This window comes from Nesoenas mayeri (assembly GCF_963082525.1).
Source record: "Nesoenas mayeri genome assembly, chromosome: 21".
Lineage (NCBI taxonomy): Eukaryota > Metazoa > Chordata > Aves > Columbiformes > Columbidae > Nesoenas > Nesoenas mayeri.
Genome location: NC_137571.1, coordinates 4,503,038 through 4,516,184, shown reverse-complemented (window position 1 = coordinate 4,516,184; position 13,147 = coordinate 4,503,038). Strand labels below are relative to the sequence as shown.

General features: G+C 50.6%; 1 protein-coding gene across 4 annotated transcripts in view; it reads left to right on the top strand.

Annotated features, from left to right (window-relative positions):
- The window catches only part of NFYC (nuclear transcription factor Y subunit gamma), a 29,134-nt gene continuing 15,987 nt past the window's right edge, over positions 1-13,147 (top strand). For 2 of the 4 annotated variants that reach the window (XM_080357696.1, XM_080357693.1), the window contains exon 1: positions 1-146. The gene's annotated coding sequence lies outside the window, so the exon portion shown is untranslated. Of the gene's footprint in view, positions 147-3,623; positions 3,789-9,949; positions 9,987-13,147 lie in introns of those variants that run through there. The other 2 variants (XM_080357694.1, XM_080357695.1) reach the window with 2 other exon arrangements.

Here is a 13,147-nt window from a genome sequence, read left to right as displayed (position 1 = left end):
CCAGCCGCCATCTTGTTTCTCGGCCGCTGAGCGCTCGCTCTGCTCTGGCCGCTCCCCTCCCCCTCCTTCCCGCCTCCCGACAGCCAGGCCGGAGACAGCGCGGGCGCCGGGCGGAGGAGGCGGAGGTCGCGGCGCCGGCCGCCCCGGTGAGTGCGCGGTAACGCGGGCGGAACGCGGCGGGGGGAGTCGGTGGCCCGTGAGTGGGCGCGGAGCGGGGGCGGCCCGAGCCGTTCCTCCCCCCCCCCCCCCCGCCCGCTGGCAGCTCCTCTCCGATTGGCGGAGCCGCAGCGCGCTCGCTGATTGGCTCACGCTGTGAGAGGCGGGCGGCGGGAGCTGCGCGGTGATTGGCTGCCGAGGTGCGGACCGCGGAGGGGACAGGAAACCGAACCGTTTCCCCGCGCGTTGCGGGGGGGGCGGGGGCGCGGCCGGGGGCACTGGGGCCCGTACGGGCTCTTTGCTGCTGGAGCACCTGCGACCCGCGGGCAGTGCCCGCAGCGGGTGCTGCTGGCCATCGGCGGGCAGGGGCGCCTTCCCGGGGCGGCCGGTGCCTTCCCGGGCGGCCCCAGGCCCGATCTGCCGGGAGAGCTCAGTTTCATGTACCGGTGGTGCTGTATTTTACCGATCTCTGAGGTTTTTCTGCTTTAAAAGCCTTCCCCGGAGCCACCCGCACTCGGTGGGAAGCGGGGCAGAAGCCGAGGTGAAGCAGCTGGAGATGAATTATGGGTCTGGGGTAAATCTGTGAGGGATTGTTTAATCTGTGCTCGAAAGCCAAGGGTGCTGAGAGCTGTGAAAGCATCTGCGTTAGATTATGGTCTCTCTAGATGCCCTTTTTTCCTGAGCTGAGGAAATGAAAGAGCTGCCCCTGGGTAACGCACGACACATTAAAAGTTATATGAGCATGGTATGGATGAAAGCTAATTCTTTTTATCTGGGCTGGATCTCGTTCAGGTCAGGTCATTCTCCAGCTGCACCATGAGCTATTTGGGGTGTCAGGGCTGAGGGGGGACACAGGATGGCTCTTTGGTGGCAGGACCAGCTTATGCCTCGTGATAGCTGAGCCGTGTCCCAGGGCTGGCTCCAGAACCCAAAGCTCTGGCAGACCAGGCTGCTCACAGAAGGAGAAACAATAGTACTGGCTACTTCTGGAATGTGACTTCATATCACTTTTGGGGACAATTATTGAGTAAAATATTCTCCACGTACTTAATGAATGAATTTCTTGCCTGTCTCAATAGATGTCTCAGTATAGGCAGAGAAGAGGAAAGTCTCAGCTGGCTTCACGTGCAGAGCAAACAGTCTGCAAGTGTGTGGGTAACCTTTTCAGAAAACAGACCACCTGGGTCACCATTTGCTGCCGTTGCCCTTGGCAACATCATGCCCTTAAATTAGGTTACGTTTTTGGACTAGGCTGCTCCTGCTAGATCTGTGTTTGTCTTCAGTTGAGCCATGCTCTGGTACCAGCCTAAGTTTACCTGGGCCAAGTTTACCGTCCCTTAGGCATCGTGGTGACAACCTGATGCAATCTCTCATCTGGCTGGTCCCTGATGTGACCATGTTGGTTTTTGTGTCATTGTTACATGGGCTTGTCTGAAGCCTCGTGGCCTTCAGACCAATGTGACCAGAGTGAGTGGAAGATTCGACAGGTTTTGGGGTGAAAACGCAGTTCTTGGTCAAAGCAAAAACAGTGTCCTGAGTCGGAGCACAGAGAGTTGTTTGCTCCAAGAGAGGAGTGGGAATTGGGTGGAATCCTGCTGGTTTTTGGGTTGCTGTGGGTTACCTTGGGCTGGTCGCTTATCCTGCACGGCCAACCTGTTCCTTCCCGTTATTTGGTACTTTATAAAGATAAGTCGCGTCCGTCTGTGTACATTCTCATGCCATATGTGAACAGTGTGCAGTGATGCTTTCTTAGAAGTGCCACAACGTGCAAAGCGCAGCGACAGGTGACAGTTCCTGGGTTAAGAGCCCAACTCGCTCCTGAGGTCTTTACAGCTGCTTTGTAGTTAAATCTTGCAAGTGGAATTTCAGCAATCCCTGGGTGTCAGCTGAACTGCCCAGCCTGATTTCAGAGCGAGATGAGCTGCAGTGATTGAGATAAACCCTTTACCGTAGCGCTTCCCTAAATTATTATTTCCCCCCCCCCGCACTGTCATGAAGGATTATTAAATACTGCGAGAGCAGTAGCTGTTCCCATGACTGTGCTGGGTCAAACCCACTCAGTGGGTGAAAGGCACATGGGGATGTGTTTGTGCAGTCATAGAGTAATTTTCGGTTGGAAAAGCCCCTCAAGATCATTGAGTCCACCCCATGTTCCTCATCTCCGCATCTCTTCAACCCCTCCAGGGATGGTTTGTTTTGCAAACCTCCTGGAAGCACGTCACATACCTGTAATAGCTGGGAGGCCTCGGGTTTATCCGAGGAATGACACAGGAAGAGAACAAAGCATTGCAAAGCATTATTTATTTATTTTTAAGACACATTTTAAATGCCGGCATTTCATAAATCACCAGGAAGACCTATTTTTAAATTAATCTCTCCTTGCTATCTTCGTCAAACTAATTTAATCTGCGGGACTAGTAAAGCGTCGCCTGTGCTTTGTAATATTTTTTCCTCCGCTGCTGTGTGTATAATCCTGTAAGCGCGTTATTTTCGAGCAGTAAATTGAGCTCGAAATCCCTTCGGGTGTTGTTGCTGGTCGGTGTGTTTGTGTAGGTTAAAATATCACCTGTGCTTTGGAAACGCAACGTTCCCAAATTTCGGTCCCATCCAAGAGCGTTTTTGAGGCCTCCGGGAACTGTGATGGGGCAAAGCGGTGATGCGGTAACAGGGTTGGTGAAGAGGCTGGTTAATTAGTAATAATGGTTAATAATCCAGGTCACCCCGCGGCCACACGGCCGTTCTCGGTGGATTTGAGGTGGGAAGCGGCACCGGCCGGTGACCGCGGTTCTCCCGGGGCTGCGCCCGCCGCTTGCACCGTGCGGCCCGGGGGTCAGTCACCCCCTTCACCGGGAACGACTCCGCAGGTGCCCGCGGTCCGAGGCACCGCACCGTGTTCAGCTCGGTGCAGAGGCCGCGCTGCCCGGGGACCACGGGCCCGGGAGGGAACGCGCCTGTTGCAAGCGGGAGGGCGGAGCGGGGAGCCCCGGGAGGTCCCGGTTCTGGGAGTGCATCCGCGGCCGCTCGTCCCGCCAAGCCTGCGCGCGCTCCCGCCGGCGCGCACGTGCAGCCCGGCCGCAGCCCGCGCGCGGCCCCGTGACCCGCCGGTGCGCCCCGTGACGCGGCGGCGGCGGTGGGGGGCGCTGCTGGAGTGACAGGCGCCCGGGCCAATCGGCGGCAGCCCCACGACCCCCCCTCTGTCTGTTTGAATGAGAGCAGAACGGCCAATAGGAGCCGCCGGGGCGGGCGGTGAGGGCCCGGGCGCCGCGCTGCGGAGGGGGCGGCGGGCGGACGGGCGCCGCTCTGACCCCTGCGCCGCCTCTCAAGGTAACTTTAAAACAGGAAGTGGACAGCGAGGTTGCGCCGCCGGCGGCAGCCAACCAGCGCGCTGGGCCGCGCCCCCCGCGGAGGCGCGCAGCCAATGGGCGCGGGCGGGCCGGGCCGGGCGGGCGCAGCAGGGTAGGCTGAGCGGCGGCTGTTAAAGGCGCCGGCGGCCCGGTCCGGCGGGGACGCAGAGTCCCGGCAGGCAGGGGTCAGCTCAAAGACAAAGGGATGGCGGGGAGCACCGGGGGCCGCCGCTCCCCGCCGCAGCCGTCCCCCGATCGGCGGGCAGGGCCTGCGGCGGCCGCGGCACGGTAAGTTGATCGCGGCAGCCAGAGCCGCGCTGGCTGAGGCGGGGGGCGGCCGCCGCCCGGCCCGTGGCGGGGGAGCCGGCGGCGGAGCTGCCCGCCGGGCTGCGGGGTGACCCGGCCTCATGCGGCGGGAGGAGGGGGCGGCGCTAGGCGGGGGCAGCTCGGAGGCTCCGAGGGGCGGCGGGAGGAGGCGCCCGCGTCGCGGTTGGGGCCCAGGGCTGAGCCCCCGGGACGGCGGGTGCGGCGGGGGGCACCGCGGGGCCGCGCCCGGAGAGAGGGCCGCGCCGCCCCGGGGCCGGTAACCGGGTTGGGAGGGGGGGGGGGGGGAAAGATGGCAGCGCCGCCCCCTGCTCCCTGGGGCTGCGGCGGGGGGCGCTCCCCGGCCGCCCTTGGGGGGCTGGCGGGGGCTGGAGCGCGGGCACCGCGCAGAAACGCGGCTCCTGGGGGGCAGCGCAGCCCCCGGCACCCCCGAACCGCCGGCCGAACTCCTGGCAAGTACAAGCAGCCCTTTGTTGTCCTTTTGATTTGCCAAGAAGCGCTGAAGGTCATCGCAGCCCCGCAGCCCGGCGGTGACAGGCGGAGGAACAGGGTGAGAATGTGTCTCAGCTTCTAAGTTTTCCAGCAGAAAGGGGTTTGTGGGTGTCCCGGTGACACCCCGAGCTCTGCTGGGCCGGGCTCTGCTGTCAGAGCAGTGCTGGAGCCAGGCCTGCCGTCACTAGCAGGAGTGACCTTGAAATACCACCGCTCCGAGTTTCGAGAATGAAGGACAAAGTTTGTTTACGGCACTTTGCGCTGGGAAAAAAAAAAATAAAGAAAGAAAGACTCAAAGTTGAAAAATGAAGCTGCTTTCGATGGCCGAGGGCATTGAGGACACGGAGGAGAGTTTGTAGATTAGAATTAAAGTTAGTTTTCAGCCGGGAGTCAAATCACATTGCAGACATTCCTTCTCCTCCACTCCTACCCAGAGATGCTGAATGTTGCTCTTGCCTTCCCAGGAGTGAACTGAGTGACACAGCTCGAGTGTTCTCAGTCCTGCTCTTAGAATATTTTTTCCCTGATTGCTAATTGTTGACCTTAAAATCACTGTTTTGAATATTAGAAGTAATTCTATTGTGCAACTTATTTCCATAGGGATGTTAGAAAAGTGAACCTGATCTGCACGTTGGTGTCAGCTGCTAACAAAGGACCGTGTCTTGGGGTTGAACTTCAACCTGAATGGTCTTTGAATTGTTACAGCCTTCGAGTATTACTTTGGGTATTTTAATTTAAATTAAGACTGGTGAATAGCATCACCTTCTCTGAGGCGAAGCTCATTCAGCTTTCTGTGGCGTCTGGCATGTCACACTAGTTCCAATCCGAGAAGGGGGCAGAATGAGAAATGTCACCATAAGTCATCTATTAATAATGGTGGCGGCTCCGGTATGTTAGTGGAATAGCAGTAACTTCTGTAGCAGGCGGTTGGCCGGAATCGGGGGATCTAGTGCGAGTGTGAAGGTCATTGTTAACATCTTTAAGCAGAAATGAGTAATCCTGAAGATTTTTGCCTTGAAATTAGGTTATATTCAGCTGCTACGTGGTTTTAAGGGATGGCAGAATGCAAGGGAATCTATAACTGCTGTAAGATGGAATAAATCCCGCAGAAGTCTTCATTACACCCGATGTTTATCATATTTTGTTGCTTAAACTCACAAGAGGTTGTAGCTGTGTAAGAAGAGGCGCTGCTTGATCTTTCTAGGTCAAGAGCAGCAGGAAAAACATAAAGCTTTTGGTAGCGCTCAAAAGGGCTTTATTAACAGATTACACCAGTTCCTGACTTCTTGTAGCACCGTCAGCTTTGATTTATTGATATCCCATATGCTGTGTGTATTATATACATTCAGGGTACAGGACAAGTACTTTTGTTTTGTGAGCACCCAATGGCACCAGAGTTGGGAAGTTTCATTCCAATGTGGTACAAGTCTGGGTGAGACGCCTCCTGCTCCTGTGTTTCTCTCCAGATTTTTCCTGTAGAAGTGCAAGTACACAACTATTCAAGACTGAGACCGTGTAATTTTGTTGAGTTTGGTATCAGTTTTTGTCTTATTATCCTCCTTAAGGCTCCTGTTAAAGTGAAATGAGTAAAACACACCTGTACCAGGACTGGATGAGGTGTGTAGCTTGTAATTCCTTTTAAATTCATAAAGCTGCAATACATAACCTCAGTTTTATATTGAGATCAAAGTTTATAAGGTGAAGTACACAATACGCAGTATTGTTTTGGTATGCGCCAACTGCTTGACTGTGTGAAGGAGACTTGACTAACTTGAACACACTTTATTTAAAAGAGCTTTTCCGTTTGGGCGTTTAATGTAGGAGCTGGAGAGGCAGCGCAATTCATCTTAGACCCTTATTGTTATTCGTCTGGGAATTTTCTTCCGATACTTCTCACTCCATGTGCCTACCTGCCAAAATTGCACTGCAAAGAGCCACTATTTAATAATGTTTAACTGTTGGAACACCAAATATCGAGTGTGACCCTTGTGCTCTTTCATTGAAAGAAAACAGGAAGGTAAAATAACCAGTACAAACAGCAATTCAGATTATTTTGTTTGCTTTACCTTTAAAAAAAAAAAAAGCCCTGTGCTACTTTCTGTGGTGTTCTAGTATTTGCAGCCTCATTTTTGACTCGGTGCTGCACTGTGGGGAGGTGGTTTTGATGCTGGAGCTGGTTCCTGGTCCCATGCTGTGGGTGGGTTTCTGACACCAACCTCACCTGTATTTGTGTGCGCTCCCAAACCCTGCCCAGCGTTAAACAGCCCGTATGTGTTCCAGTCATTCTGTGCACGAATTCACGTGCACCGCTGCTGGATGGGGGATTTCTAGCAGTGCTGTAGATACAGAAACTCAGTGCTTCTGTAAAAACAGGCATTCCTGATTTTTTTCCTCTCCTGAGGGGGAAAGCCAGTGACAATCGCTTGCCCGTTGGCAATTGCCTTAATCACTCGGTCACGCTGAGTCCTGTATGAAGGTATGAAACTCAACGCGCTGTCTCTGGTGCTTGTGTGTGCAGTGAAACGCCTTTGCTGTGTCGTGTCTGTGCTGTAGGATCACAGTCACAGGACAGTTTGGGTTGAAGGGACCATCCCAGCTCCCCCAGTGCCCCCCCTGCCATGACAGGGACATCTTCACCAGCTCAGGGTGCTCAGACCCCGTCTGGCCTGGCCTGGGATGTCTCAGGGATGGTTCATCCACCACCTCTCTGGCCAACCTGGGCCAGGCTCTCACCACCCTCAGGGCCAACAATTTCTTCCTCATGTCCAGCCTGAATCTCCCTCCTTTAGTTTAAAACCATCATCCGTTGTCCTATCACAGGCCGCGCTCAAAAGTCTGTCCCCAGCTTTCTTATCAGCCCATTTTAAGTACAGAAAGGCTGCAATAAGGTCTCCCCAGAGTCTCCTCTTCTCCAGGGTGAACACCCCAAGGCTGTCAGCCTGTCTCACAGCACTGGGTTTCCATGGAATCATTCAGAACATCAAAAGCCAAAGCCTCATGTGTCGTAACCCCCGATCCTTGCGTGCTGCAGCTTTTGTCTTTCCTTGCGCTTCAGCAGGGCCAGGCACAAATCATCTTGATGGTTCTTCCATCTGCCGTAGTGCTTTGTGCCACTCTGTGGCAACGTCTTATTTTTGTTTTAGACCTCTACAGCAACATTTCAAACTTGGTTTGTTCAGCCTTTGCCACTGGTGGCAGCTGCCAGTTCTTCCTCGGGTGAGAAACGTGCTGCGGAGATGGGGTTTGTGTGCGGTTTTGATGGGATTTGTAATCGCAGTGCCTGATTTCATCGCTAGGAAACGTGCAGAGGATGATACTCCAGTTCTGTGCCCACCCAGGGCTGTGTTCCCGTGGTCTCTCGTTGCTGTGTCAGAAGTCGGGTGAGTTCTGGCAAGCCCGAGCGGCTCCTGCCGCTCTCCTGATCAAAGCTCCAGCTGCCATGAGCAGGAGGTGCAGAAAATGGATACAACACAAAAAATATCTGTCTGTCTGCAGTGCCAGCTCTACTGCCAACATGACTCAAGTTTCTGAATCGCATTACTGCTTTAAAACCATTTTACATAATTGTGCAGGCAAGGCCTGAATATTAAGGTGGAAGAAGAAGAAACCATTGATCTCAAACACAATTAAGAACTATTTTTACACCACCCCCAAAGCAAGTAAAAGTAATTCTTGGCTGCGGTTCTGGCACCTTTGTATTTCCAGCCATGCTGTGCGCTTGTGCTGCTTGGCCTCCGTCTAGTGAACATGTAGCTTGGAACTGTAATGGAAATAAATTTGATCTTATTTCATAAAAGAAGAGTTGGCTAAAAATATCTAGGTTGACTTGAGTAGCTTTTAAAGCAGAGAAAATGTGCGGTGAATTAAGGTATGATATCTCTGTGGAAGCAATTTTGGACCATTAACATGACTTGCGAAAGGTTTGTTTCAAAACCCAATAGCACGGGGCGTGATGCCGTGCAAAACAAGTGCTGTGGATCTGCGGCGCAGAGACGACGTTTCAGCGGGTTCACCCATTCCCATGGCTGTCGTCGTCCACTTCAAACTGCGTTTGGTGTTCTGATACTGCTAATTGCTCTAATTGCGGTAATGAGAGCAGCGTCTCGCAGAGGTGCTGGGATGCGGCTTTCTCACACATCGAACGCTCCTCCTTTGCCACATTTCAATAAGTGTGTTACTAAATTCACATAAAAACGTATTTATTCTCCTTGTGAAACTAGTTCTTGGTTGCTAGATTGTTCCTCCTGATTCTGGCAGGATCAGGTGTCTGGCGCTCATTGCTACACAGAGCTCATTCTTTAGATATGTGAGTGTGGCTCTGCACATTTTACTTTTAAATCAAGGGACCGGCTCTCAAGACAGAACACTATGGTTTGAGAGTCAGTGCATCAGACTGGAAGCAGCACAGAATGTTGGGATTAGTATTGATTCTAAATATTCCCTTTTTCAGCTCTGTGGATCTATTTGTAATTCTTCAAACTTCCAGAGTTTTTCTAGGTGTTGTAGCATTGGTTTTTAGTCTTTGATAGTGAAGATGATGTATTTATTATTTTAACATATATTTTTTTCCAAGAGGAACTTTATGGTTTGTTTTCTCCCTTTTTTTTTTGACAATGCTTCCTAATTATTAACTTGTGAGTTTTGTAGGATAGTGGATGATTGTAAATCCAACAGCATCTTAAGAATTGAGGGGGCTGCGGTGATCTTCTAAACACTGTTGATGTGGAGGTGGTAAATCTGTATTTGTACGGTGGTAGAATCTGGCAGGGGGATTTGTTTTTGCAGCGGCAGTTTCATAAATGTTTGTGTGTTATGCTTATTTGTAGCTATAATCTAAGAATGTTGAGGCAAAATGTTGCCTGAGCTTCTGTCTCATTTCTTTGCAGCCTTCATCTTACTCCTTATTTAACCGTCTTTTTAAGACGTTTGGATGGAATATGCTTCTGCTGCCTTGTAATATGACGCTGTGTAAAACAGGCCCTTTCCCATTAATGTAGGTCATGGGAATGTGACTGTGCTGTATGCAAAGGACCTGATGTTTCAGATATAACCAGGGTCTGTGGTACTTGACGACGTTGCCGAGTTACTCCCTCCTTCATCGAGAGCCTCAAGGCTTTCCAGTCCTTCCCTCTGCTATTGCCGTTTGCATATCCCATCAGATATTTGGATAAATTTCATTTAGATGTGCTCTCCACCCAGCTGACTTCGGTCGGCTTCTTAATCAGGGCCAGCTTGGGAGCCACTTAACCACAGGGACATGAGCAGCTGCTTGTGCTCCGGTCCCATTCCCAAGCGCCCATGGCGATGCCCGGGATGTCCCGTGCCCGCGGCTGCTGCTCCGCTGGCCTGTTCCTGGCCCTTGGTTTTCCAGCTGAAGAGCTCCAGGTGATACAGAAAAATCAGAGCTGTTGGTTTTATTTGTGATCTATACCGTAGCTTGTGTTTTCAATAGCAGGTTCTTGCTCAAGCGTGCAGACTATGCATCCAGGGTGAGAGCTTCGTTTGGCTGCTTCGCCCTTCCCACGGCACAAACTATCATCTGTTTAAGAGAGAAAAACAATCAAGCAACAAAAGTAAAACGCAACCACAGGCACCTGAGGTGCCTCCATGCTTGCTTTGTGCTCCCATGGAGCGAAGCTCTTCTGCGTTTGTCAGCTGCCCCAGGATTTTGTAAGTTTAATGTTTGTAAAAGGTGTTCTGCTCTGGTGAGCAGAAAAGCTCTAATTGCAAAGTGTTGATGGCGTGGTTCTTGAGATGTGCTTGCTAATCTGCTCTGTAATCACCTCCGGGTGTTTCATGCGTAGGCCTCAGCTTTTTGGCCTTCGGTTTCTTTTTCCCTTGTTCTGGAAACATAATGTTTGCCCTCACGGAGCAGATTCCAGGCTGTGTGGACCGGGCTGGCTGTTGTGAAGCTGCTGTATCGCAGTCTCTTTTCTTCTTACACCCTTATTTCTTACAGTGCGTAGTGTTTTGTTTGCTTGTATCTAATTTAGTAGCGTGTCCACGTTGTTTGTGTTGTGTGTGAACCTCCTCATCTAGATTCTTCTGCAAGAGCATCTCTGCAGAGCCTGGTTTTTAGGCTGCACCCTCCTGGGACTCACACCTGTAGTTTTGCTAAACCGAGGTCAGCGTAGGACCCCGTTTGCTTTGCCGCACCACCAGGAGCACCGGTGAGATGATGGGTTTTGGTAATTAAGCTTTGTGCAGAACAGAAGTGTGTCCGGCTCGCAGGTACTTCTATTATTCAGCAACAAGATGGTATCAGAATAGCCAGTTTATTCTTAAAACTCCTGAGAGACCACACGCTGCGTTACCTGGGCATCCTCAGCACCTCTCCCCTCTCTGCACGGGGTTGTGGAGCGAAGATACAAACCGCATCTCAGAAAAGACCAACAGGTTTAGACACTGATACTGTGACTTATCTTCTGCTGCGCGCTTTGGGATTTTTGTTGTTGGCGCTAATCCTGATATGAGACGTTCTTAAGAGAGCACGGTTTACCCTTGGGTGCAGGAACTTACCTAATTGCCCAGGAATGGTTTCATTAGTGAAGTTTATCTCACAAAGCCAACGCTGTAGGTTTTCCCAATGGTTTGGGGCTTTCTCTTTTCCTTACAATCCTCCTCTAATGCTCGCGAGCACCTTCAGTGTGCTTCTGGATCTGTTTTAACGGGAAGAAATTACCGTAGTGACATTCTGAGTGGTTTTAACCTGCTTAGGCTTCTATTTTGGAGTTTATAGTGATTTCATTCTATAAGCGTTTCAGAACATCAGCCTATTGGTGACTCTTGTTTCTACTCTTACTCAATTTCCTACCAATTATCCTAAAGAGTCACTTAGAGCAGCAGTTGGCCCTTGGGTCGAGTGTTCATTTTGAATTCTGGAGTCACTCCCGTGTTTACCTTAAAGATCTGATATTTTTTGTATGCATCAACAGGATTTTTTTATAGATGACTGGAATAAACCATTTCTAGCTCTTCTTGAAATCTAGATTAATACTACAGAGGCATATATAGAATGCAAGAGATTTACTTTTGCACGTGGTTGAGGGCAAAGCAGTGATGGCGACAGTGGAATCTTCTTCCTTTTCACTTCATTAGCTTTTTTATTTTTGTAACTTTTCTTTTTGCGGCGGGAGGGGGATTATTTAGAGCATTATATTCCAGTACGGCATCCAAGTGGATTAAACGCAAGGAGTTTGTGTTTTTAAATAAAGCCTTGAAAAGTGATTTGGCTTGTCTTCAAGATGAACTGCAGAAGAGACCCCGTCTAGTGTTGAAATATTGTTGCAACAGAGCAAATCTCAAGGATCAGCTTTTATTTATGTGCCTCAACTATTTTTTGCCTGTTTGACAATGCGGATCAAGGGGGGGAAGAATCAAATGCCAATTTAACACTCATTAGAATATTTATATCTTTGTATTTTCCTATTAATACCTGAAATACCTTCGTTTGTAGGCGGCTAGTATTATAATGCAGATAGCTGTTGAAGAGTTGTCAGGTAACTCATCAGTCGCTGATTTCCATAGGTTCCTTACCTGGAGTTCTTCCTGTCTCAAACTCTTGCTTTGAGACTGAAAGTACAATTTTCGGAGCTCCTCTTTGCCATCCCCTGTCAAAATCCCCTTCGGCTCTTCCCACGCCTGCCGTGTCCTCTTCTCAGGTTGACGAAAGAGAAACACGACCGTTCAGAGGCCGCCTTGGGAAGCGCAGGCTGGTAACAACTAATTGTCTGACATTCATCTCTTTGATCTGTTAATCAGATCGTGGTTGCGTTGGAATAGATTTTGGAATGACTGGCAATCAGCTGCTGCCTCCCTTTGGTATTTTGGTGTGTTGACCGGTGTTTCTTGGCTTGAGGGAGGACAGAAATAAACCTTTACACGGTGGATGAAACACAAACAGGGGTTGTCGGAGCTAAATCTGCTCTTTTTCCATTACATGGCAACGCACAAACATCTGTGTGTATCTTGATCTTTCCCTATAGTGAGCAGAGCAGCCTTCTCGTGCTGTGCGTTCAAAGGCACAGAGACTTATTGTTTGTACGCAGCGCGTTCGCGTTGTTCACGGAAACTTCAAAGCTGCTCTAGGTGACCCTGAGAGTGTTTAAAGTCAATGAGTCGCTGGGTTTCTCTGCTCCGCTCGCTTGAGAAGTGGCTCTTCTGGCCTTCGCCAAGTTGAAATGTTCCTGGAGAGTCACACACACAGTCCTGGCACCGTCCCCATGCGCCTCATCCTCGAGTGACCGATGTTGCATGTCTGCACCTCTTCACCATCTTCACCGCAGCGCGGTTAGAGGGGAAGATCCAAACCCAGTTATTGTCCCTTTGTTTGCTCTATATAAGTTCCTGATGGTGACTGGTATATACTGTAAATAAAGCTGTTTGCAGAGTTGTCCTCTTGATTACACCCAAGGAGAAGAGGTGTTTTTAAAATAGTGTAAAGCCACAAGAACTACCACTTTTCAAACAGGCACAGAAGCAACCATTTCGTTACACTTCTTAGAAATCATGTTGGGCTGACATTGACATTCTGATTTCAACTTGGGGGGTGTTTGCCACCGGAACCTGCACAACTGTTGGCTGTAACAAGCAAGAGAACAAGTGATTTTTATAATGGGTGCGTGTGCAGTGACGGGGCATCGGTTATGTGTTGTAACTCCTTGTGAAAAGGCAGAGCTCTAATGGGGATTAAGCAGACTATTTTTGCTTTCATTTTTTATTTTTTTTAGTGTTCTTTTTCAATCTTTGAAAAAATAAATCAAGAAAAACACTTCTAGCGGCTGTGAGTGTCTCCACGTTGTTGCTGCGAGATCTGGACTGGCGTATCTTGC